A 25,933-nucleotide genomic window follows, 5' to 3' on the forward strand; every position below is an offset into this window, starting at 1 on the left:
GGACCTGATGACGCGTACCTCCTCGTCCCCGTTCCCGTTGCTGAGCTCGTTTTTGCCGAACCTGCTGCGGTCGCTGCCCCTGGCCGCCTTCAGTCACCCCTCCCGCTGCCTCCTGCTGCTGTGGCAAGGAGCCATTGTTGTTTTCCTTCTATTTTTTTTTTTTTTTGTGTGTATGCTTGCTTCCTTGTGCCCGCGCTCAAGTTCCTTTCAATGACAATGCGTTTCGCCTCTGCCAATTGGCAGAAGGGGTTGGGGGTTGTGGGTTGTGGGTTGTGGGATTGGGATTGAGGGCTGGGCAACATGTCGTCATCGTTTGAAACGTCCTCCATTGCCCTCGTTTGTGCTGTTCCTCTCGGTGCGTTGTACTCATCATTAGAAGTCGCTCCTGCTGCTGCTCCTGTTACGGCTCCTTCCACGTTTTCATTAGGGTCGCACAAATCCTTGCTTCTTGGCGGGTTGGGGCACTTTTGCGTTGGGGACGCACATTCCATTTACAACTTGGGTTTCAGCTGCAGCTCGCAACTTGCAACTGGCAACTGGCAACTGGCAACTTGCAACTTCATGTGGCAACGAAGCCATTTCTAACTGTCATTTTAGCTGGGCACGTGACAAAAGTCATGCCTGCAGCATCCACAAAATTGAACATTTGCTTTTGTTGCCGGCCAAAATGGAGTTTTTGCAACAATTTATTGAGGACTTAAGTAAAAATTAAATGTGATTCTTTTGTTTAAAGGCAAACTTTAAGCCAAGCTGCTTTTTTTTTTCTAATGAGGTTTTTACAAGTTTGCAGCGCAAAAATTATCAATTTTCATTCAATTGCAATTGCATAAACCACGCCTTGTGGCGGAAACTGCGTGGAATTGATAGGTGAAAAGAATGGATGAGCATGGAAAGACTTGAGATCGCACAAAATGGTGAAGATTGCGATTTTTACCAAACCAAAAAGACTTTAATACGAATATCTTTTATTCGGATTTCTTATCTCTTACTAACTTTTCCTTTTGGCATTTTCTTGCTTATTTTTGTGGAATTCCTATGGGTCGTGGAAAATCCATTTAAAATTAAACTAGGTATTTATTGAGTCATTCCGATTTTTACTCACACATAATCCTTATATTGTGTCCGGCCATGTTTTAGCTGTGCCAATTATAATTGGATAAGATACATATTTTTCTTCTTCGGATTTTCCCATGCTTTTTGTATATTTGAATATTTATGAAAATCGACAGAAATATGTTTTATGCACGCGTCGAGCCTAAAGTACAAATGCCTGCGACTTGTAAATATTGTTTATATGTTGTGCGTGTGTGTGTGTGTGTGTGTATCTGTTAGATACTTTGGCCAGCTGTGAATTAGTGCCGCACAACGTTCGACGACGTTGGCTGCGAATTAATGCCGCCAACATAAATTAGAAATTAAGACAATTTTAATTAAAACATTTCGTTGGGGTTTTCATATTTTACCCTGCGCCCCCCACGCACACACCACACACACTCCCAACAATTGTTGTTGTTATTGTAGAGCCAAGGAGAGGGAGGGAGAACGCGCGAGTCTTGAGTTCTTTCTCTATTTGATATTTGCCTTGGCTCTTGTCTTCAGGGCACATGCTTATATATACATATATATATCTATGTGTCTATATTATGAATATAATACACATGGATATATTTATTTATATATACAATTTTTTTCTTTGCCCCCACTTTGCTGTCGCCAGTTGTTGTTGTTGTTGTTTTTGTTGTTGTTGGTACTGACAATTGGCCAAGCGCCAATGATTTTTATACATTTTTCTACTGTCATTGGCTTTTGCTCATTTCACTCTCAACGTGCGCCATTTTTTTTTAATTGTTTTTCATATATTTTTATTTAATAATGTACATATATTTCCTCTACCCTGTAGCAGGAGCAGGCATAGTGCATTATGTTGCATAATGTTCATATTCCTGAATCCTTTGAATCAGTTGTCATAAATATAGTTAGTTAATCTCAAGACATGGCTATCCTAACTCAGATGCTTTCTGCATGCATATATCTATAAACTTGTCCATAAACTGATCTATCCTAGCTCGGGTTATATGAGAGCTATTGAAACCAAAGTTGGTATGCAGCTGCTTGCATGTTAAATTATCTTATATCAACAGGGTTTACTTAAAAATGTTAATTATTTCCCGAGCTTTCATTAGACAGGCTTCTTAAGACGGGGTATTTTCTGGTCGTACACTTTCACTTTAGCTCAATTCTATTTGCTTCTATTTTCCGTTTCTCTGGGGTCTGGCTCTATTTATTGTTATTATTATTTGCGTTTTCACTCTTCATTTGTCTGTTTTTCTTCTTTTTTGCTTTCAATATTTTTTCTTTGCGGCTGTTTTTTTTTTATTATTTGATTCGCTTATCGCTGAGTTTTATTTTAGTCTGCTCGTCGTCGCGACATCGTCGGCAATTTGTTCTTTTCTTTTCTTCTAATTTTCTACACTCTTATTGTTCGTTTTTTTTTTTTTTGGGCTGATAAGAAAATTAGCGCCATATCACTGAGGGGGTTGTTGTTCGTCTTCCTCTTGTTCTTCTCACTGCGGCCGCTTTTTGAGCAGCTGATAAGATTTGGTTTAGTTTCCATTTTTGCTGCGTTGTTTCAGTCTGAGCGAAAGACGTCAGTCAGCTTTTATAATTTGTTTAGACGCACGGGATTCGGTAATTCATTATTCATTGAAAAAAGCCGCAGCGTAGCACCCGATCCGACCCCCCCGCAGCGTACCTCCGCCACCTACGTGCTCGGCTCGGTTGAAGGTCAGCGCGAGAAGTCATCAGTTGACACCCCTCGCGCAGCCAAATGGGGCGCATCATCATTATCATTAATAAAAAAAAAAAAAACACATCATCTGGCAGCGTTGCCATGACAGTCCGGCAACCCCTCCACCCACACACACACACACACACACACACACACACACACACACACACACACACAAATACTAATTATGCGTGTCAAGGAGCGTGGCACAGGGGGCACGTTCTGGCCGAGCGCAGTCTCGGGGCATTTAAGATCAATGAACAGTGAAAAACACTTCACATTCAGCACATTATGTTTATGATTAAGATTTAGATTATAATTATGATTAAGATTGTGATTATGATTATGTTGGCCTTATCAGCTTGGGCAATTAGATATTTGTATCCGAAGTATCAAGCGCACTTTGTATTTTGCCTTGATTAAAATGTAGTTTTTCATTGTGGCATACAATGTTATTTGGTTTTTATTTAGTTTATATTCTGTTCGTTTTAATAACTCATTAGTTTTAATAGGTCACACGTGGCGAGCTCTTTAAGAGCTACATTTAAGTAAAAGAAACTGTGATATTTTGCAATATAATTAATTTTTTTTTGATTATATTATTGGACATAATATTGTTTTAACAACAATTTCTAGGAATTATATTCTTAGCAATTATATTAAGTTTCTTTTATCTTATCGTATAAAGCAAAAAGTTGCCAAATAATTAACTATTTTTTTTTCGATTCTCATAAAACAAACATCTATTTTGATATATAATGTAATCTAATAAGTATAATATTGATATATAATATGCTGCGAATGCGTTTAGGCACAGTTGCAAATTTCATTTATAATTCCTAAAAGGTTCTAGTGCATTCAATGATAGATAGCTGTAAAATGTGACAGCCTCTTTCCGCGTTTACTATGAGATGTTTGAGTTGGAAATGTCGTCTCTTGATTTTCTTGCTCTATAATAAAAGTTGGCTAACTTGAGCTGTTCTTTAAAAATTTCTTCATAATTCATTTCAATCAAAACTTTCAACTAATTAAAGGTTTTTTTTATTCTATTTTCAGGTATGTTTTGCAACTGTAGCTTCATGGATAAAGGGAGAACAACTCTCTCTTTCTCTCTATCTCCCTCTTTCTCTGTCTGCTCCTCTGGAGCTGTTGAGTGTCCCCACAGTGCCATTCATCTATGCCAATGTTGGCCAGTCGCTAACTCCATTTGCAGCTCCATTTCATCTGGGCATTGGTGCAGCATGTGGCATGCAACAGAGCATTTGGCCACGTTGTCGCTGTCGTCTTTTGTGTCATTTGCACAAAATGACAGTTGCCTCGTACATTTCCGGTTCTAAATGCGTAAGCCTAGTCAAATTAAGGCAAACTCCGTTTGCTCCATCCGCGGACAACTGAAAGATAAAAGTCGCTGGCGAAGTCTTTGCGCGTCTTCTTAAGCCACAATGTGCCACAACGTGCGGCAGCCACGACTGTCCCAACTGTCCGTACCGTCTATCTGTCTATCTCTCTGTCTGTCTGTCTGTCTGTCTGTCTGCCTGTCTGTCTGTCTTTCTTGACATGCCTGGCACTTAGTGCAAAACACCTGCTCATCTGCCTGGCTGGTTGGCTCGCTGGACGCTGGCTTGTTGCCTGCTGCATGCTGCCTGCCTCTCTTTGTTGCATGCAAAATGTTGCAATTAGATAAGCAGAAATTGTTATGTTGACATTAAAAATAAACGTCGGGCCGCCACATTGTTGCGGCTAAGCTGCAGCTTGGCTGGCCACGCCCTTTAAACGCACTGACTGCTCAATAGGCGTATGTGCCACATGTGGCATGCAACCTGACCAACAACATGACGCTCAGCCCGGCCAGTTGCCACAAAATCTTTGGACATGTCGCCTGCCATTATTTGCGCTCAACTGCATCTCAGCTGTCAGCTCACGACTCTCTGCCACACTCTCTGGCCCCCTCACCCCTCCCCCCTCCCCCCTCCCCCTTCTCCGCCTGTGGCTCAGTCAGCGAAGCGCGTTTGCAATTAGTTTGCAATTGGGCCGTGAGACTAGCGCAAAGCCGCCAGCTCATTAAGCCAGACACCAGCCAGCAAATAGCAACAACAACCGCAGCAACAACAACCGCAGCAACAACAACAACTCAAACAACAACAACATTAAGCGACACCTCGCCAAAAAAAAAAAAAAAAAAAAAAACGTGAAATACACGAAATTAAATTACAAGTTCCGCTTTTTGGCTTCGGGTTTCGGTTTCGGCTCTTGCGAACATTTCGTCGTTTGCTGTTTTAGTAACCCAAATGTTATGTTTGTTTCCCCCCCTCCCCCTCCCCCACCCCCTCCCACCTGCTTCTTCTTCCAATTGTTGTTGTCTTTTTTGTTGACTCTGAGCTGTGCCCGCGGCTAGCCGCATGTGTCTTAAAGTACCAAAGTGCTGATAGTTTATGCTAATGATCATTAGCATCATTATTATGACGCTGCACAGTGGAACCAGCTGGACGAATATGAAATAAGCGCCATTTAAGTACAGGTATTTAAAATAAATAAACTTATCAACAAGTTTAATCTTTATCTTTAATGTAAAGACAAACATTTTTACGCAGACAAGTGAACTTTTCAGAATCAATGAACCATTTTTTACAAATTTATTAAACTACAATTTTCCACCATTTCTCTTAAGAGGCTTTAAAGCGTTTCTTTTGAATAGGGATGGAATTGTAAAATGAATTTGAAGCCGATAGATTAAAATCGAATAGGTTTAAAAACTTGTGCTTTCACCTAGGCTCAGGGTCGAGCTTTAAGCTCTTTTTGTATACGTATATTGCAGCTTTAATTAATGTTAATTTCAATGCATGCGCTATGCACCTTGAACCACTGTGCGTACTGTGGAGCTTGGTCAATTGGCGACGGCATTTGGCGGTCGCTGCGTGTGGCTCTCGCAAAGCAGCGTTTAAATGTTAATAATTTTTATTGCCGCTTCGTTGTGGCCGATGTTGTCTGTCGCCTGTTGTTGTTGTTGTTGTTGTTGCCGACTGGCCTGGGCCGATGATAATGCTAATGGCGTTCGTTTGTTGGGTCATTGTCTGGTCATTGGCCGCGCCGACAAAAGCGACAAAGGCGACAAAGTTTTGCACACATCAACAGAAGGTGAGTTGAGCCGGCGACAAAGTTGCGTCCAAAATGCGTGAGCTGCAGCTGAAGTTGGACGCGAAACAGTTGACGGATTTTGCTCGTTATTACTATTATTATTATTATTATTTTGTATTTATAAATTTATTATGCGTGCCGCATTCGATTACCAGGCGGAGCCATAAAAGCCAAAGTATCCATCCATTGTAAAGGCGGTCAAATGCAAAGGTTTTGCAAATTGTGCACTACGCAATTTGCAATTTACAATTTACGATATGCAATTGTTCAATTTGACATTGATTTGAGTTTCCGCACAATGCAAATGGCATTTGGTTAATTAAAATATATGCAAGAACAAGAACAACAACAATTCAGCGTGTCAATCACAAATTGCAGCCTGCACTTGAAATACATATATATCTATATATATATATTTAAATATATATAAAAGTATATATGGAGTAAAAAAAAAAAACAAGTCTCATAGAATGCAATTAACAAATCAAAGCAACAAGACATCAAACTCGGGCGCACGAGCATTCAAATGCAGATACAGATACAGCTTGAGATACAGATACAGATACAGATAAATTCAGCTGGCAGATAGATTTGAGAGTGTGCTGGAAATTAGCGTTACAATTATCAGTCGTACGACTGGCAGCTGCCAGCCGAGCCAAATGCTTTAGTCATTCAGAACGTCAGTCAGTCAGTCAGTCAGTCAGTCAGTCAGTCAATCACTCGTTTTATTTTAGCGGCAACTTCAGCTCTTGATGAATGGCCTTTTTGCATTGCGCGCAACAGCTTCGCAGTACATTTATCTAATAAGTATTCGTCTTTGTTCTAGCAACTGATCACAGATCACAAGACTCAACTCAACTCAGCTCAACTTAAACGCAGAACCAGACCCAGACTCGATTCGAATTGACTTGGTTTGACTTAAATCAACTCAACTCGACTCAACTCAACTCAACTCAACTCGACTCGACGTGCGGCGTCTCGCTTGCTTGTGCCGTGAAAATCAAAGCATTCATTGATTTTTGCAACAACAGTTTCAAGTTCAGTTCATCATTAATCAATGTGACAAGTGGCAGCAATGTATATAAAAAAAACCAACACGACTTGGGCAATACTCTAAGCCTGATTCAAAAGCGTTAAAACAAGATATTGTAATATCAATGTAATATGCGTAGCTATTATATCTATTTTGGTCACATTTACGATCCGTTTAAGATCGCAGTAAATGGGAGCTATAAACGTATAAATTAACTTATTTTTGGCTCTAATTAAGAGACAACGTTTCAAGTATATGAGAGCTATAACGAAATCATAAAAGCCAGCAAAATAGTTTGAATTTTTGAGATACATAATGTCTTAGATATGCATTTGGGCACATAAAATGTGAGCTAAAATATCTGTTTAAAATTAGTTTTTACTATTAAAGATATATTATTATGATATTTAATTCAAGTCAGCTTTGTCAATTTTGATTGCGTGCAATTAGTTTGCACGCATCGTTTGTTTGTTCCTCATTGTAAATATTTACAATGAGCCTGCACAAGCAAGCGCATTGTAAATGTGCCAGGCACAAACCAGCTCAATATGCATATGCATAAAAATTAAATTAAAATAGTTAAGTAATTGTTATTAAACACAAACAAACTAGCTTCACAAGCTGCTTGAATGAGTTCATATAACCCGTTTGGCTAATTACATGGGAATAGGGCATACTAAATGTGCGCGTGCAAGAGTTATGTGTTGAGGGCATGGCGAGGGGGCAACGCAAAGGTACAGACAGACCGTCAAACAGACAGTCTGCCAGTCAGTCAGTCAGTCAGTTGGTCAGTCAGTCAATCAGCTAATTGAGCAGCACGTCTAGCCCATAAATTTGCCATTGAACCAGACGCCAAAAATGTTTGCTAAACTCTCTCGTATACTTCATGCATGCATGTGTGTATGTATGTATGTGTGTCTATATATAAATATATATATATATGTATGTATGTAGCTGGACAGTTGGACATGTGGACGAGAGTCTGTGTAAACATCAAAGCAACTGTCTGGCCGGCTGCCTCGGTGTCTGATCAAGCGGCAAAGATCGACAGCTCGACTCGAAATTTTTGTGATTTGTTGCCGCTTCTACGCAATTTTCCAGCAAAGTGCAAAAATAAACAAAAAGAGACGGCAGCAGGGCGCAAGAGAGTAGGAGAGAGAGGGAGAGAGGGAGACAGTACAATGAGCTGCCTTTTGCTAAATATTCTTCTGTTTTTTTTTTTTTTTTTTTGCTTATTTGCCTTGCTAATTTATTTTCGAATATGATGTAGAGCTTTTAAAATAAACAACAGCCAAGAGGCAACAACTTTGACAGCGACAAGGAACAGACAAAGGCACAGACTGTGAGAGTGAGAGGGGTAGAGAGAGGAGAGAGGCAGCTAGTTGTCCTGCTCTCGGCTGCGATTAGATCTGGGCCCAAAAATAACGCTCATACACGTTGACCGATAAACAGCCACTGCGACAAAGCCCAAGGTCGACAATCAGCTCAAAGCGCATAGTTTCTCATTCTGATTCCCTTTTATTGTTATTTGTTATTGTTTCTTTGGCCAGCCTTTTGTTTGGACTGTTTGTTTCTTTTTTTTCTTTTTTTCGGGTACTTTTCCGCCATTAACACTAATATTCATAATGCGACCCGAGGTCCAGGTGCTAACAAAGCCGCTAATGAATGACACGTTTCCCAAAGCCAACTTCTTGTCATGCCGCGCGTTGCAGACATGCAACAAGCGCGTGGCCAACATTCAGTTAGCAAAGTAAGGGAAGAGGAGTGTAGGGAGCAGGCAGCTGCAGGGGCAGCGGCAGTGAGAGGAAAATTTGTGCAAATTTCGTCAGTTTGTATTCGATGGGCATGTTTTGGCAGTAAATATAAAAAATGATAAAAACTAATCTTAATAGAGGTGTACTTAATAGAGCTTATATTAAATCAGAAAGATCAAAGCTAAGTCTGTGAATCTGCAAGGGCAGCAGGCACATCCGGATTCGAATCTGGCAGAGTATTTGTCTACTTCGCCAAGGTATATATTATTACTTTTCCAATTTATAAACAATTTCAAAAGTTTACAAAAAAATGCATTGAAAAAATTATTTATAAATTTTCCCGTCTCGTTTTTCATTTAATATTATATACAAATAATCAAGCAAAGAATGTCACAAATAATTTGTATATGTGCCTCATATATTAAACGAGAAGGGTTTTCCAGATTGAGCATTTTTTATGAACTATTTTCGTGTTAAACATTTTTACTAGGCCAATTTTGTTGGAGAATATGTAAATTATATAAATAAATAATTAGCTTGAATTTAAAATACAGTGTTTAGTTAGTTAGACAGTTAGTTAGTTATTTTTTACTCTCAAGCCTTGCCAATATTTGAACAAGTTTTGCCTGGCGCTGGTCACACTGTGCCTGTTTTGCGGCTGTTTTTGTTATCTTGACGTGATGTGCGATAATCAATCAACAGGCGACAATAACAATGGCATGCAGCAGACGGCGAGCAGAGAAGGAAAGAGAAAAAAACACGAAGAGCGAGAGAGTGCAAAGCAAGGAAGAGACAGAAGGTGGGGTCAAGCGTGCGCGCAAAGTGCACGCTAGATGGCGCTTGAGCTGGCGCTGTTGTCTAGACTTTGTTTTGACTCTTTAGCTTGATATATGCTAATTGATATGGCAGCAACTTTTGCGATTCTTGTCGCTGCTGCTGTTGCTGCTGCTGGGTATTTGTCTAATTTGAAAATCGCAATGGCCTCCGCCTTGCTGTTGTTGCAATTGCAGATTGCATATTTTTTTGTATATCCCCCTTTTTGCAACTCACGCACATTCAATTTGCAGGCGTTCTAACTGTAAACACGACTCGTCAGCGGCAGCGACAGCAGCGTCGCCATGTCTGGGCTAGCTGTGAGAGCACACACACACACACACACACACACACGCACACATATAGAGCGTGAGGCGTGTCGCTGAGGGGGGGGGGGGAGGGGCGGGCAACGAACTCAGTTGTTGCTGTTGCTGCTGCTGCTGCGCTGCGGCTCCTCGACATGAATATGAAACGTATGCAAAATGAAGGGAAACGCGTGCAACTTTTGCAATTTACCGATTGCGTCGGTTTTAAGGGGCGGTCACAGGGGCGCGGGAGGGTTGGCTATGTCGCTCAGTTGGTGCCTTTAGCATTGCGGAGGGGGGGCGGGGGCTGTTTTTTTTTTTTTTTTTTGTCATGGCATTGGCCTGTCAAAAGTGCTCCCTACGGTCGCTACACATTGCATTATTGTTGTTGCGGGTGCTGCTGCTGCTGCTGCCTGTCGCTTTATTTATTTGTTCAACATTTCATGTATTTTGTTATGCGCTGCCTGCAGCCTACAACAACAACAACAACAACAACAACAACAACAACAACAACAACAGCAGCTGAAGAGCATTAACTGACAGCAGTAACTGTGCAGCAGTTGCTGCTGCTGCTGCTGCTGCTGCTGCTGTGGGATGCAACTTCTAATTAATTGGCAAATGTGCTGGCAACGTGGCAGCTTCATTGTCATTTGGCAATGGGCGTGGCAACCCAAAAAAAAAAAAAATCCATTTTGTTCACATTTTATATACCCTGCAGCCCAATGTGGCAAATGTTTCAGACAGGGCATGAGTTGAGGGCAAGACAGTGTCTTAGTTTGGTTAAATATTCTAACTAGCTTTGCTTAAAATCGATATAAATCGAATGGAAAACGATCAAAAACATTAGCTGACAATCGATATATATATATATGTCGATAAATCACATTGTTTATATCGATATATATCGAAATATCTCAAAAACAATATTGATAAATATATGAATTTATATCGATATTTATCGAACATGCTCAAAAAGCGTAGCTGAAAATCGATATATCGATATATGAATCAATTTTCTTCTACTTTCTTGCGCGCTTTCCATAAGTATCGATATAAGTTCTGCTATAAAGTTCGGACTATAAAAACGAAAATTATTTGGCTACAAAAAATATCATATTTTGGGTTGATGTTCAGCAGTACGACAGCTCAAAGCTGCTTGCAGGGTATCTGCCGGGTCGGGGATACTTCATCTTGGCTTTGCTTTGCTGCATGTTGCCAGCAAAGTTGCGGCAGCTGCAACATTGATGCATCTCCCGCTGTTGCTGCTCTTGTTGTTTTTGTTGGTTTTGTTGCTGCTTCTGCTCTATCGCTCGTTCACACTCTCGCTGTCTGTTCCTATGTGTGTGTGTGTGTGTGTGTGTGTCTGTGTGTGTGTGTGCGCTTGTGCCCTGGGGCACTTTTCTTATTTATTTGCGTTATTTATTTCTTGGCGCTGCTTTCGCTTTTGGCAGCGCCAGACGCCAACGTTGTTGTTGCTGTTGTTTGCATTTGTGACAAAAATAAATGCGCTGGCATTAATTTGCCGTCTGCAATTTTGCCAGTGGCCAGCGGCCTCCTACCCCCACCCCCTCTTGCCCACTGTCCCTGTCTCCATCTCTCTCTCGCTCTCGCTCTCGCTCTGCAGCTCTTCGCAACTCTTTCGCTCTTGCTGCAATCAGAAATTCAAGCGAAATGCAAATGTTTGACAACGAACTTTTCCCCAGTTGTTGTTGTTGCTATTTTTGTTGTTGTTGTTGTTGTTGCTATTGTTGTTGTTGTTGTTGCTGCCTGAGTCAGCGACGTGCAGTGCAATATGTAAAGAACTGTAGACTTTAGACCCTTTGTTCATTTGAGATGCGCTTTGCAGCAATTGCTGTTAAAAGTTGGTTGAACGAAACTTTTAAGTGTGACCGTATTCCAAAAGACGGTATCTTAAAGATTGATACTATCATCTAATCATCTTATACAACACAATACTCTCTTCTCTCAAAATAAAGAGAACATTCTTAAGAAATATGTTGCACAAATTGAGAAAAGTAAAGGTGCACCTAAGTATTTCCGAATCAACATTGAGGCTATAAAATGGATAGACTATTCAAATTTCCAGTTCTTCACAATTATTCCTCTTATTTCAACTGTTTTTCTTTGCCACATCCCAAAATTCCGCATTCACAGAGAATACTTAACTATAATCAGTTTTGTCGAGTGGTTAAGAAAATAGTGAGTGGTGGGTGTAGTGGAAGGGGTTAGAACAAATAACTTAAAGGCAGCCACTTGCTTTGAGCCTTTTGGCCTGCCAAAGTTTGCGGTTGCAAAAGGCTTAACGACTTTCAAAGGTGTCAGCCAAGCAAACAAATTTGGCCCACAAAGCGGCGGCAGCAGGTGGCATGCAGCAGGCAGGCAGCGAATGCGGCAAGTGCGGCAAGTGCGGCCATTGGCTGTGCAAACACGTGTAAAGTCAAAGCAACAGGCCAACAAACGGGGCCAGCGAACGTGGCCAACAAACAGGCAATCACAATAAACCAAAGCAATGCAAAGCAAATCAAACAATGCCAAAGACAAAGAGACTAATATACAATGAGTTGTGCGTATGCAATGCCAGTCAGTCAGTCAATCAATCAGTCAGTCAACCAATCAGCCAACCAGAGTTAATCAAAGTGTTTATTCATAGACAAACAGAATAAAGTACAAAGCGCGCTGTGTGCATGCTTTGTAAATCAGTTAAATAGTCGATCAGTCAGCCGCTCAATCAGTCTCTCAGTTAGCTAATGTGCAAAGTGCTGTGCGTAGGCTATGTCAATCAATTGGTCAAGAAATTAAGCAATAAGTCAGTAAGGCAATCAATCACTCAGTCAGGAAAAGAATCAATCAGTAAAGCAATCAATCAGTTATTTAAAGAGTGAAGTCTTTATTAGTCAATCAGACATTTCGTCAGTTAGTCAGTCAATCAATCAGTTGTATATGTAAAGTATAAGAAGTTGTTCCAATCTTAAGTCAATCAATCAGCCAATCAGTTATTAACGGAATGAAACCTTTGACACAAGATTACAAAGGATTAAGCTAGTTGACTCAATCAATCAGTCATCAATCAGATGCTCAAATAGTCGTGTCCTACACAAAGAGACTTAAATATAAATTGCTGCGCTTGTGCTATGCCAGTCAGTCGCTCAATCAGTCGGTTAGTCAGTCTGTCAGTCAGTCAATCAGTCAGTCAGTCACTTTGTGTCAGTCATGCCAGTCATGCCGTCATCCCGTGTGCAGAATTGTTGACACAATTGTCGATCGCAGCTCGTGCCGTCTGCTATAAAAACCCTTTAATAATATTGTCGTTAAAGGCTAATCACAGTGTTTATCAATCACCTGTATATGTATGTGTATGCACCTGTGTGTCTACATGTGTGTGTGTGTGTGTGTGTGTGTGTCAACAACATGACTGTCCAAATCTAATCTCTAATGAGCTTTGTGCTTAACTCTTGCGCCCTTCTCGTTTGCCGCAAATGCGACTGCATATTTTATGTTCTTCGATGAGTTAATCGCATAAATAAATATGTTTATCTGTTATCCTATAGCCAAGAGTAATGCAATTTATTGAATTAGTAATTATTTATTTGAGATATTCGAATTGCAAAACTTTTTCAAAGCCTCAAAAATATTCAACACAATATTCATATTCAAGTAAATTTATTATAATTCCTTTGTAATGTTCATTACGCATACGCCGCGAGGGCCCGTTGCCGTCAACGTTTCATGTAAATTTATGAGCGCGACATTTTTTGCATTGTGAAAAACAACCAAAAAAAAAAACTCGAATATATATATATTTTACTATTAAGTGCGTGAAGAAGTTGAATTTAAAGAGCGCAAAATTGCGTTGGAAATAAAATGAATTTCGCTTTGGGCTGCGTTGACAACAACACAGCACATGTGCATGTGTGTGTGTGTGGGTGTGCATGTGTGTGTGTGTGTGTGTGCTTGACAAATTTTATTTAAAAAAACAGGAACAACAAGAGGCAGCAGCAGCAGCAGCAGCAGCAGCGTCAGCTCCTCAACCAGGTGGCGGTCCAATGCATGCGTTGGCAATTAAAACTGAAGTTTTGCACGCTACATTTAAAGCGGCAACTGCAACTGCAACTGCAACAGCAACAACTGCAACAGCAACAGCGGCAACAATGTACAAACGGCAAACGGCGGTCATAAAACTTGTGGCAAGCGCAGAGCAGCATGCAACATGGACAACGCGAACTCAGCTCATGTGGAATTGATGTGCCATGCCTCGTCTGTCAGTCACTCAGTCAGTCAGTCAATCAGTCAGTCAATCAGTCAGTCAGTCAGTCAATCAGTCTGCGAGCTGCTTCTGTCCGCTTTGTTTGAACTTTGTTTTCAATGTTGCACAGCCGCAACGTGTTGCGGCTTTTTATGCAGTTATGCCACATGCACTTGCCCCGTCTCGTCTCGTCTCGCCCTTGCTCGCTGTCTTTGCCACTGCCTCAGTCTTTGCCACTTGCCATTAGCTGATTTGCAATTAAAAACTAAACACGTTTCGGCAAAGCCGACTCCGGCCCACCCACAATGCGGCAGGCGTCGATTGTCGACAGTCGACAGTCGACTGTTGTCGTTGGAGGAGTTGCCACAACGCAGCCAAGGCCAACAACACGTGCTGCGGGCTTGAACCTCGCATGAACACGGCCAAAAGATGCCATGAGCCGAACGTCTCTCTCTAGAGAGGAGCACGTGCATTCCTTTCATAGATATATATATATATATATGTGGGCATATTTAACATATATATTGTCAGAGCCTGCTTTAGACTGGCAAGGCAAGGGCTACAATACCCTAGAGTATTTTTGTGAGTAGGTAGTTTAGTTTTGTCACGACACTCACGACATTTAAAGTGCTCACGTGCCCAACCCTAAGATGCCGCAGCATACTTTTGGCTGCACATAACTCTCGTGTGTGTGTGTGTGTGTGTGTGTGTGTGTGTGTGACGCATTGGCATTTGCATTGGCATTACATTTGGAGTTGGCCGACGTGGTTGATTATCTGACTCAATGCCATTGCTGCAGTTGTTGCACATGTTGCAATTGTTGTTGCAGTTGCAGCTCTTGTTGTTGCTGTTGTCGCATTGCCAGATCGATTTGTCTGCACAATGCCGAGCGCAAATGTCAATTGTCGACGGGCACAGCAAATCAAGCCACAGCCACAGCCACAGCCAAAGCCAAAACGTGAGCTGGCAATTAAGCAACTGGCCAACTATATAAAAACGTGGCCCAGCTCAGGCTGAAGTTGAATCTAAAGAGTCCCGCCTGCATTGCACTGTGCACATGTCACAATATGCCACGCTGCAAATATTTGAATTTAAATTCCCCTAGCCCCTGCCTTTCCGCCCCAAACCTGGCCATTTCCATATATGTGTGTGTGCAAAGTCTGGAGCAGTTAGGAGAATGCGCTTTGTGGCCAACTGATTAGTTTTTCCAGCATTTTAACCTGCCTGCAGGCTGATGGGCATGTTGGCCAGCTCTGTGACGAATGCGCATCAATAGACAAATGCCACAAAATGTGGCAAGCAACTGCAACTGCAACTGCAACTGCCGCAAACTGTGGACTGTGGCCAATTTGTGTGCGTGAAGCTTACCATTTCCGGGGCAAAATGAATGAAAAGCGCGCGAAAATTGTGTGAGAATTTTCCAAGAAGCGCGCACTGTTTGCGCCCAAACGATTGACTGTCTGATTGACCGACTGATTGACCGACTGATTGACCGACTGACTGTCGGACAGTCAGTGCGGCGTCTTCCAGTCTCGAGTTTTCAGTCTGATTTTAATCATTTAATTAAAGTTTGCATTTTTAATTGGTTCAACGGAAAAATTGTTAATCCCAAAACCAATTGGTCGAAGTGTGGGTCGAGGGGCGGGGCCTATGTCTGTGCACGCAATTTGTAAATTTTCTTTAATTACAGTGAAGCACAAGTATGAACCACTTGGACTTGCACTTGCACTTGGCATTGGACACGCAACGAATATGCTGCTCGTGTTTTATAGATACAAATAGAGATAGAAATGTATCTGCCAGATACTGCAATTACAGCTTGTTTTATTGTGCGAATTGTGCGGCCATTTACATCAATCAAATTGTTGTTATTTGTTTGTCTGTCTGTCTGTCTGTTTGTCTGCTTGGTTGTTGTTGTTGTTGCTGCTGCTGCTGCTGCTGGTCAGCGATGCGCATTGGCCTAACCACGCCCACTTGCCCGGCAGCTGTTGTCTAATTGCCTGCGGCTAAAATAAGCCTACCGTGGCGTTCACCAGAAATATTCAACATTCCCAAACACTCAAGTTATAAGGAGACATAGAATATTAGTCAGAGCTTGGCTGACTGATGGGCAGACTGATTTACTGATTGATTGACCGATTGATTGACTGACTGACTGATAGATTGACTAAGTGACTGATTGGTTGATTAATTTCGAAATCCGACTTTTAAAAACTCATTCGGCTCATCAACAGCCCTTTTACATGCTCCCTAACAGCCCTACCTACAACAGTTCCTTTACAGTGGACACAGCTGTTGCTTAACAGTCGTCTGTTATGTGCCCCGTGCGGGTATGCAATACAATTTTAAATTCACCGACTTTTCTAAGATTTGGAGAACTCCGATTCGATTCGTATCTTAAGTTTTTAAATTTGGATTTAAGACAACTTTTGTAATTTTTAAATAGCTGTAATTGGAAAGCAACAGAACTGTGCACAAACTAATTGAAATATTGCATAAAGATATTGAAGTATTGAAGGAAGAAGAGCTGATCATCAAATGGAAACAGAGAGATTCCGAGAGCAAACAACATTTGGCTGGCTACTCAGACACAAATGGCGCTTGTCCATGGCCTGTCCGGGAGGCAGACGGTGTGCGGCTTTTAGTTGGGGGCAGGATGTTGCGAACATGCCACAGTTTGGCATGTCCTGTGGCCAGGCCAACATGCACAACAACAACAGCAAAGGCAAACAAAACACATAACTCAGTGCCACAGAGTTGGGTGCAGTTTTGTTGGCCTCGCCTGGCTGGCAGGATAATTTCTATGCCAGCCGCTGTCTGTCTTGTCTGTAGTCATCAGCAGTTATTGCGCTCTCGCTCTAACTACCTCTCTTTCTTTCGCTCTTTCTCTCCCTCTTTCCCACTGTCTCTGGCCCAGTTTGGCTTGCATGTCCCTGTGCCATTTGCATGATAACGTGTTTATAATTTTGACCCAGTTTGAGGCAAGTCAACGCCAGGACATGGTCTCCGTTGGCCAAGTTGTTGCCGCTGGAAAAGTATGGCACAGATTTTACAGATTTTCCCCAGCTATGCTGTCAGGGGCTGCATTTAGTCTAGTGGGCCGGCCGCATGCCAGTGCATTCCCGCTGCCGATGTCCTTAATTGCTGCGGGCCCGATGTCCTTGTTGTAGCTCTTGTTGCTGCAGCCGCTGCTGCTGTTCGGATTAACATGTCGACTTTTGGGCAACTGCTCGCAACTCAGTCTGATTGCATTTTCTGCAGTTCAGCTAAGTCCCCCTCCCCCCTACAATCCCTTCGCTTGCATATTTTTTATGCAACGCCCAGCATTTGCCTCGTTTTTTTTTTTAGGGCGTCTTTATTTGACTTGGGCGCTAATTAATATTTCACTGCAGATGCTGAACACACAAAAGCATCAGCGGGTTAGAGAAGGGTCGGGTGAGGGGAAGGGGGAGAGGAAGGGGCGGACTTGTGAGCGGTTAAAGATGGCAGCGTGTCGTGACACGAATAAAACAGCTCGAAGATGTGCACAAATGCAGCTCGAAAGCTTGACAAATTAAATCAAATTTCAATTTAACGATAGGAATTGTTATCGAGATTTTTAGACAACTTTTGGAAGCTGGTGAAAGCTGAAAATAAGTCATGTGTTGGTCTCTTCTGTGACAGAAACATAATACTTATGATATGAATGTGCTGTTAAATGAAAGACCCTTGAGGGAAATATATCGATAATTGCTAATATCGATATCACAAAGAACTTTACGATGGCGTTAGAAGGCAAATATTAAGGTTATATTTACCTATCTATATCTGTTTTAGGGAGGGCCGAGTCTGCTTTTATGGAATAGCTAGCGATTTATCGATAGTCGATAACAACGTTTTGTGAATTCAAAACAACTTCTTCAGTCTGAATTAAATGACAATCAAATAATTGTTGTTACGTAGGCAAAAACGATTCTGAATTGTCCTGTACTGCAATTTCAATCGTATCGATTATTTTGTCCTATCGAGCACGCGCTCATCTCTAGCTGTGGGTTCTCTGGCATTTGCCACATTTGATGTTTGTTTTGAGTGGCGTTAAGAATTTTTCCTTGCGCGCTTTTCAATTGCATTCGCGGCGCGCATTAATTGAAAAAATTTGCTGCGCTACATTTGCAAAAATTTTTGTTTTTTGTTTGTTTTTCTCACACTATTTTGTTGTTGTTGTTGTTGTTGTTGTTGTTGTGTGCATTTTCCATTTGACGCTTTGTTTGTTAGTTTTTCGCTTCGTGGCGTTGTTGTTGCTGGGTTTTTCACAGTTTTGCCACTTGATGAAAAATATTTTGCGACTTTTCTTTTTTTTCTTCTACTTTTGGTGTGAGATTGAAAGGGTTTTCCACTGGTTTATTTGTTTTGGCAGTCGACACTGCGCCGAGGGCAGGCGACACGACGCGACGCGACGCATTAATTTAAATTAATCACGCCGCCTCATTTTGCGGCAAGGAAGACATTAAAAGGGGACGCAATCATAAATTACAATCATGCTTAAAAGGGGCAACCAGAAAAAATGCAAAGAGAAGAGAAAAGAAAATCAAATCATAAATAAAACAAAACTGGGCAGGCCGGGGCGAGCGGGAAAACTCGCACAGGAAAAGCCAAGAAAATGCAAATTTATAATTGTCGACAACGCGGCGTCAAGCAGCACAATGGACATTAAGTGCGAGCGGAAAACGCGTTGAAAATTCTTGATTATTATCAAAAATATTTTTAGTTTTTATATGTTTTGCTTTTGCACAGCTTTCTGGCACTTTCTTTGGCTAGTTTCCCCATAAGAAGTACTCTCGATTGTACAATTCCGGATTTGTAAAATAATTCACTCGATAATTTATCGGAAAAATGTATATGCATATATGTTATAAATAAACGGCTATCGATACATTTAAAAGAGTCATTAGCATATGACAATCAATTCATCTGGCAATTTAAAATTTATCGATACGTGTCACTTATCGATACTCATTTGCCAATTATCGATTATTAGCTCTCGCTGCGATATCATTAGTACAATTTATTTTTGATCGATAACTCTTCTATCTTCTCGACCAAAGCAATATATTCCGTAAGCAATAGCTATCGCTGTGATTGATTGATATTTTAGCAACGATAACGAATCATTTATCGATTAAAATTTTCGCTGTGATATCAACCACCTAATTATGATTTATCGATGATCTTTAGCGTTCGCTACAAGTATCCACATTATCGATACGACTTATTCATTGTTTATCGATAACGTTTTACTTGTCGATTCGTCTTAATCTTGCATTTATCGATACATCTGCAACGATAAGCGATTCAATTGTCGTCAAAATGCAAACATGCACAGATATATATATAAAAACATTTCCTATCGATCACTTGCCACTTATCGACGAAAACAATATATATTTGTCGAGCCTTGGCTTTCCGTCTGCCCATGCATCGAACCGACGGATGCCGGCGGGTTGTTGCCAATATCTGCTTCTGTGGCCACTCGCAACTCGCGGGCAACGCGAGCTAATTACAATAAATTATGCAAAACAAGCGACCAACTTGGTCCACGGGCGACAACCACGCCAAACTGTGCAAGCGTTCGTAATTAGAAGCTATTTTCTGGCCAGAGTTGCTTTGATGTGGCCTCAATGTGTGCGTGTGTGTGTGTGTGTGTGTGTGTGCACCTGGCAACCCTGTTGCCGGCGGTGCATCTATCTATCTGCATCTGCATTTGCCACTTAAACTCACGCTGTTGTGGCCTGTGGCAAGAGTTTTCTTCTTCTGCTTCTTCTTCTAGTTGTTGGCTGTTTTGTCACTGCATAACGGTCATAATTAGCATGCCAGGTAAGTAGGGGGGTTGGGGAGGGGCTGAGTGCGAGCAAGACAAACAGCTTGCACCTGCCGCAGGATTGTTGCTGTTGCAGCTTCTGATTTATTATGCCTCAAAACGCGAGCCCGCCCCTCGCTCTGCCCTCTCCACGCTGCCTGTTCCGCTGCTTTAAGCACTTTGTTTGCACTTGCCTCGTTCCTGTGGTCTAGTGTAATCGGAGCCAAAGTTTTCATTCGAGTTCGTGAGCTTAGCACACGATAATTTATCTGGCTGAACATTGTTAAATTATGTTCACACTTCTGCGTCTGCTTTTGCCTCGATTGTAAATCAAAAGCGATATTCATTTCTTTTTCTCAGCTTTTAATGGAAAATTAAGATGTCCTGGCTGCCCGCCCAAAAGCTGCCTGGCTGCCCGCCTGTCTGCCGTGCTTGTGTGGCTTTGTTTATGCCCTAGCTGCGGGTATTATGACTATGTCACGAACAGTGCAACGTCTAGAAGTTGCCCACGTTTGGGCTATATAAACTCTCTGTCCTCCCAAGGACTTCTACTACTGTCTATTCCTAATGGAGCTCAGCTTCTTTTAAAGATAAATGTTCTAAAGAGTATCTATGTCTAGCTAGTTTGTCTGCAAGAGTATTTCATATGCGTTAAGCCGAAAATAACTATCCTTATTTAACATTTTCTTTTTTTTTTGTGCGTTGTTCGGCGTGGCAATTAGCTGGCCACCAAGCAAGTGACTAATGCACACAGCCAGCATGTGTGTGTGTGTGTGTGTGTGTGTGGATGCCACGACTGGCGGCACAGGCGACACGCAATAAATTAGCGTAAATTTACAACATTTGCTAAATTAAAAATGGCAAAAAAGAGAGGCAACAACAAGAACAACAACAACAACAACAACAACAACAACAAGAACGACACAAACAACGGCAACATCATGTTGCACACACACACACAGAGGCAAATTGAAGCAACATTAGAGACGCATTAGCGTACGCACGGCATACAAAAGGCTTTGGGGGAGCCAGCCAGAGGCGCAGAAAAACGCATGTCGCATGCCCCATGCCACATGCTTCAAGCGGCATGCCCCATGCCCCAACTGTTGGCTCGTTTATCGTTGCTGTCAGTTCGACTCAAAGGGGGCAATTAACGCGCCCAGTCGACGAGCAGCAGCAACAACAACAGCAGCAACAACATCGTGCGGCAACAACGTGCGGCAAATAGTTTTGTCCATAGTTTGGCATAGACGCTGTCGCCATATTCCCATGCCGAGGGCGACATATTGGCGACGCCATTTTGACGCTGTCGCTGTCGCACGCAAAGGACAATCAACAACAACAACAGCAGCAGCAACAACAGCAGCAACAACAAGCATGTTGTTGTTGTCTCGACCATCGTCTGGCGACACAAACAAAACTGACGCCAATTTCTACCCCTAGCTGTTCCCCTCTTGAACCGCCCCCTGCCCAGCTAATGCTGCCCCAACGCAACGCATCGCATTTTTATTTTTTGTTGTGTGTGTGCTATTTTTTATTCCATTGAATTTATTGCGTTAATTTATTGTGTTTTGCCCATCAAAAGCAGGCAACGACATTTGCATATTATTGCAAGTGTTGTTCGCGTAATTTATGCGATTCGCTCCAAACTATTCGCCTAGCCAAACTACCCGAATCTCAGGGTTAGGGCATGGCTAGCTCGTAGAAAGCAGCTTGGACTTTTAATGGCCTATTTGAAAGTGTTTCCTTTATGTTTAATTTACTTTTCATTGAAAAAGTTTTTTTTTTTCATCTTTTATTTAATTTATAAACAATTTTATATTTATTTATTTTTTATCATTTAAGTTTTTTTTTTTTTTTAATTAAAATAAAAATATTTATTTATTTATTTTTGTTGCATTTCGATTAATATTTAAAAAAATTTGCGTTCACGTTTAAATTGAAAACTTTTGCTTGAATTTCTTTTAAAAAATTTTCTTCTCATCAATACGAAAACAATTTTTGTTTTCTTATTGAAATTTGTCGTTTTTTTTTTTTTTTTAAGCATTATTAAAGCCTTTGATCGGGTTTATATGGCTGAACATAGCCGCCAGACGCAACTGTCAAAATATTTGCTTTGTTTTTTATTGTGTTCACATATTTGTTTAAAACTCATACGTGCATTAAAAAACGAGCGAGATTCTTGCCGTTGGCAGCTAACAACTGCGCAATACCCTACACTACACCTGCCCGGCTATATACATATATATATATTTTAATAATAGTCCAAGCTAAAGAGGGCGCATGAGTGGGTGTGGCTTTGTGACATTTTTTTCTGAGAATTGTATTGAATTTCTCTTTTTTCTTTTTGGTCATTTTCTTTTTCATATATATATTGAATGTGAAATGTATGAATATTTTAAAATGTGACAAATATGAGAAGCGCTTACCTATTTCCTGGGCGTGGCAGCTGCACAAATCTGACGCGTTTGCAAGAGGGGGGCAGACAACAGAGAGCTTGCCTAGAAAACAACAAAAAAATAAATGTCAATAGATAAACTTATGGTATATAAAACACTTGGGCAAAAAATTGGGCTTATAAGCATTTTATGTATATATATATATTCGAAAGATTTCGAAAGTGAAATACATAATGTCAAATAGATGTCAAAGGAATCCAATAATAAATACGGAAGTTACAGCTAATAATAAATTGCTTAACAAACGTTACCAATCTGACCGCTAGATGGCGCTGCACGCGCTTCACAATTGTTCTCATGCTTCGCCGAGCAGATTTATGCTAATCTACTATATTTATATTTGCCATGCTATGCATGTGAAAGAGAGGGAGAGAGCAAGTCTTGGGCTGCAACAGAAGAAGAGGAGCAAAAGCCAAAAATCAACGCGCAACGTCAAAAAGAAATTGCAACCAAAATGAAAATGAAAAATAAATTTGCCCGGCCACGAGTCAAACAATCTGTTCGCTGTTAAGGGGGCTGCATTCCCCAAAGGGGGTTAGGGGGTGGGCGGGTGGGTGGTTGCAGAGGACGCTTGCCAGGCGGTGGGCGGTGGGCGGAGCGGTATTTTGGCTGGCGTAGCTGGCATGCGGCACAACATAAATCTTGGCACAGAAGTCAAGCAAAGTGCAAAGCAATGCAAGTCCCTTTCCACAATTTGCCCCCTCCCTACCTACCTCCCTCCCTCTCCTGACCGTGGCCAGCAATTTGGTTCACTCTAATGCAATTTTTATGTGCGCCTGTGTTTTGGCTGCTCTTTCACTAAAAGCCAAATGAATTTTATTGACAAATTAATTGCAGGCAATGCCAGCAATTAAAATTGCAAACTGAAAAAAAAAGAGAAAAACAAATAATAATAAGTCGAAAAAAAAGCTATTTTAATGTGCGCAATACGCACTGAAAACTCTTGTATCTGCGCTTTAATATTGTTACGTTAAATTTTTTGATTTTTCTCTCACACTCATCTCTCTTTCTCGCTCTCTCTTTTGCGCTCTCTTTTATTGCAGGTGAGTTCCGATTGGCTGCTGCTCAACTGTCGATCTGTATATCAATTGCCGTTTCATTATTACCGTTAACAACAACAACGATAACTGTTTTATATCAGCGTGAGTTAAACTCTTATGATCGACTATAAGCTGCCCTGTAATGGGTTATTGAATAATATTTTAATTGCTCAGAATGCTAGCTGGAAAATAATAATTATTTCTTACAATATTTAATTGTTTTCCTCTAGTATTTTGTTGCTTCTTTTTCTCTAGACCTTGCCCCTTAAATTCTTTGTCTAAGTTAGCCCTGATTAACTTGGGACTCTGCTATTCACTGAAGTCCCTGAAATACCAACAGAATTCTCATTGGGTTAGCCTAGCTAGCTGTAGAATATAACCACAAACTTAACTGATTCTTTTATAAAGAGAAAAGTCTCTTTTTTTTTTTTTTTTAAACTTTGACTCTTCTGATAACAAAAGTTTGTTTAACACTGTTTTGGGTCATTTCTTAAGAGTGTCTTGAGAGGAAAAAAAACACAATTAAAACAAATTAAAATTTGAGGTTAGTTCAGCTTTAACAGGATTAATTTTTAGCAGGCGCTTACGCAATCTAAATAACTCAATCTCAACTCAAACTCAGTCTTACACTAAAAAAAAAAAAAACTGTGCATTACACAGCAATAAAAACAACAACAATAACGAAATTGAAAAAGTAGCATAACAAGCCGGAACGTCAATCAATCTCTTTTTCTGACATATTACAAACAATTAGAGCAACTTATGCGTAATTGATAATTTTCGGTGCTTCAGCTTACAATCGACAATTCGACTTTTCTCCCTCTCTGTCTTCCTCTCTCTTCCCCTCTTCTTGTTCAAACTAGTTTTGGTTTGCTGCTTTCTGTTTTGGCACCTGTTTACACGCTTTAATTGCGCTCGCGTGTGTGTGTGTGTGTGTGTGTGGGTAACAGTAAATCATTAAGCAGCCGAAAAAAAAAACTGAATTGACAGCAACACGTGTCGTGTCTGTTGGAGACTTAAAAGCACACACACAACAACAACAACAACAATTCTGGTTGCTACAATTACAACTATGGCAACAACAACAACAACAGCAACAACAACAACAAGTTTAAAACCCACGTGGGCTTATAAAAGTTGAGCGCTCGAGTCTTTCAATTTATTGCATTGAAAATGAAAAGCTAGCAAAAAAAAAAAAATACATAAAATAAAAAGCAGATAAAAAAAATTGACACCATTTCAGCTGAGCGCAATTTGAGACGGTGGAGGGTGGGGGAGGCAAGCAGAAGCAAGCAAAAGGCCGCCGGCGGCGGGTCAGCAGTCAAATATGCGCAGCCCCTTTCTGCTGCACCCCCCCCCTCCCCCCGCGCGCTTGTCTATCTATCAATAAATTTAATATCAAGACGCGCAGGAAGCATAGAAAGAGGTAGAAGAAGAAACTGTAGCCAAGTTTCAGGGCTGGCGGCACTGGAGCAAAGAAATTACACAGAAACGAAAGAAATGTGGGCAAAAGGCATACAAAAAAAAAGGGAGAAGTAGAAAAACAGCTGAAGCAGCGTCTACAAAAGTAAAACACCCTTGAGACTAAAATACACACATACACACACATACAGAGACGGCGCGGATGCTGATAAACAAAATATGACAACGAAAATGTCGTAAGAACAAAAATACCAACAACAACAACAACTACAACGGGCATTGGAAGCAGCAAAAACTTAGCAGCAGCAGCAGCAGCAGCAGCACAAAAGCAGGCAAAAACTTTTACACAAAACACACACACACACAGACACAGACACATATTCGACACTAACACACACAGACGCAGAGCGAAGGAGAGGCAAGCCATGCAGAACTTTCAACGGTTTTTCCTTTTATTTTGTCTACCCAGGCGACCGACTGCGTTGTGTTTGGGAGACGAGCTTTAGCTACCCACTGTTGGCGCAAAAGAGATAGATAGCAATTGCCGAAAGCGTCGCGCCCTCAGACGTATTTTGTTGCTGTAGGTTGTGGTGGGCAACTGTGTCGCTTGCTTTGGAGTTTGCTTCGCTACACAGACAGGCAGGCGGCAGGGGTCGGCAGCGGGTGTTGGGTGGCTGGTGGGTTGCTTGGCTGGTTGGCTGGCTGGCTGGGTCAACTCATGGCTTAATTGGGTGGCTGGGCAGCGTCTGACGAGACGCAGCCAAAGGGAAATTGCTTGTTGATTTTTTTTCTTCCTTCTTTTATTTTTTTTTTTCGGACGGACCCCACTCGTAAGCCGAGCGCTCGGCAACGCTTCGTATGTCGGTCGGTCGGTCGGTCGGTCTGTCGGTCGCACGCTTTTGCGCTTGTACATAGACGGCGCCTGCTGCTCGGTGTGCGTGCGTATGTGTGTGTGTCTGACGCCGTCTGCCTTTGCCTGCTGTACTAGACGCGCCCGGCGCCTCGCCCAAGCTTGCCGCGCGTGCTCTCTCTCTCTCTCTTACTCTCGCTCTTTGCTGCCTTTTACTCTTTTGTCTGCGTTGCGACACAGTTTTATGTGCATGCT

At 41.5% G+C, this 25,933-nt stretch overlaps 1 protein-coding gene and 1 long non-coding RNA gene across 4 annotated transcripts in view; one reads left to right on the forward strand and one right to left on the reverse strand.

Moving 5' to 3' along the window:
* The window catches only part of Snoo (Sno oncogene), a 107,343-nt gene that overhangs the window by 18,482 nt on the left and 62,928 nt on the right, over positions 1 to 25,933 (forward strand). The window lies entirely within an intron of this gene.
* The window catches only part of LOC116651655 (uncharacterized), a 98,222-nt gene that overhangs the window by 8,623 nt on the left and 63,666 nt on the right, over positions 1 to 25,933 (reverse strand). For all 3 annotated transcript variants that reach the window (XR_004304669.2, XR_004304668.2, XR_004304670.2), the window contains one exon: positions 22,337 to 22,408. This is a non-coding gene — a long non-coding RNA (uncharacterized lncRNA). The remainder of the gene's footprint in view (positions 1 to 22,336; positions 22,409 to 25,933) is intronic.

Source organism: Drosophila virilis, chromosome 4 (assembly GCF_030788295.1).
Source record: "Drosophila virilis strain 15010-1051.87 chromosome 4, Dvir_AGI_RSII-ME, whole genome shotgun sequence".
Classification (NCBI taxonomy): Eukaryota; Metazoa; Arthropoda; class Insecta; order Diptera; family Drosophilidae; genus Drosophila; species Drosophila virilis.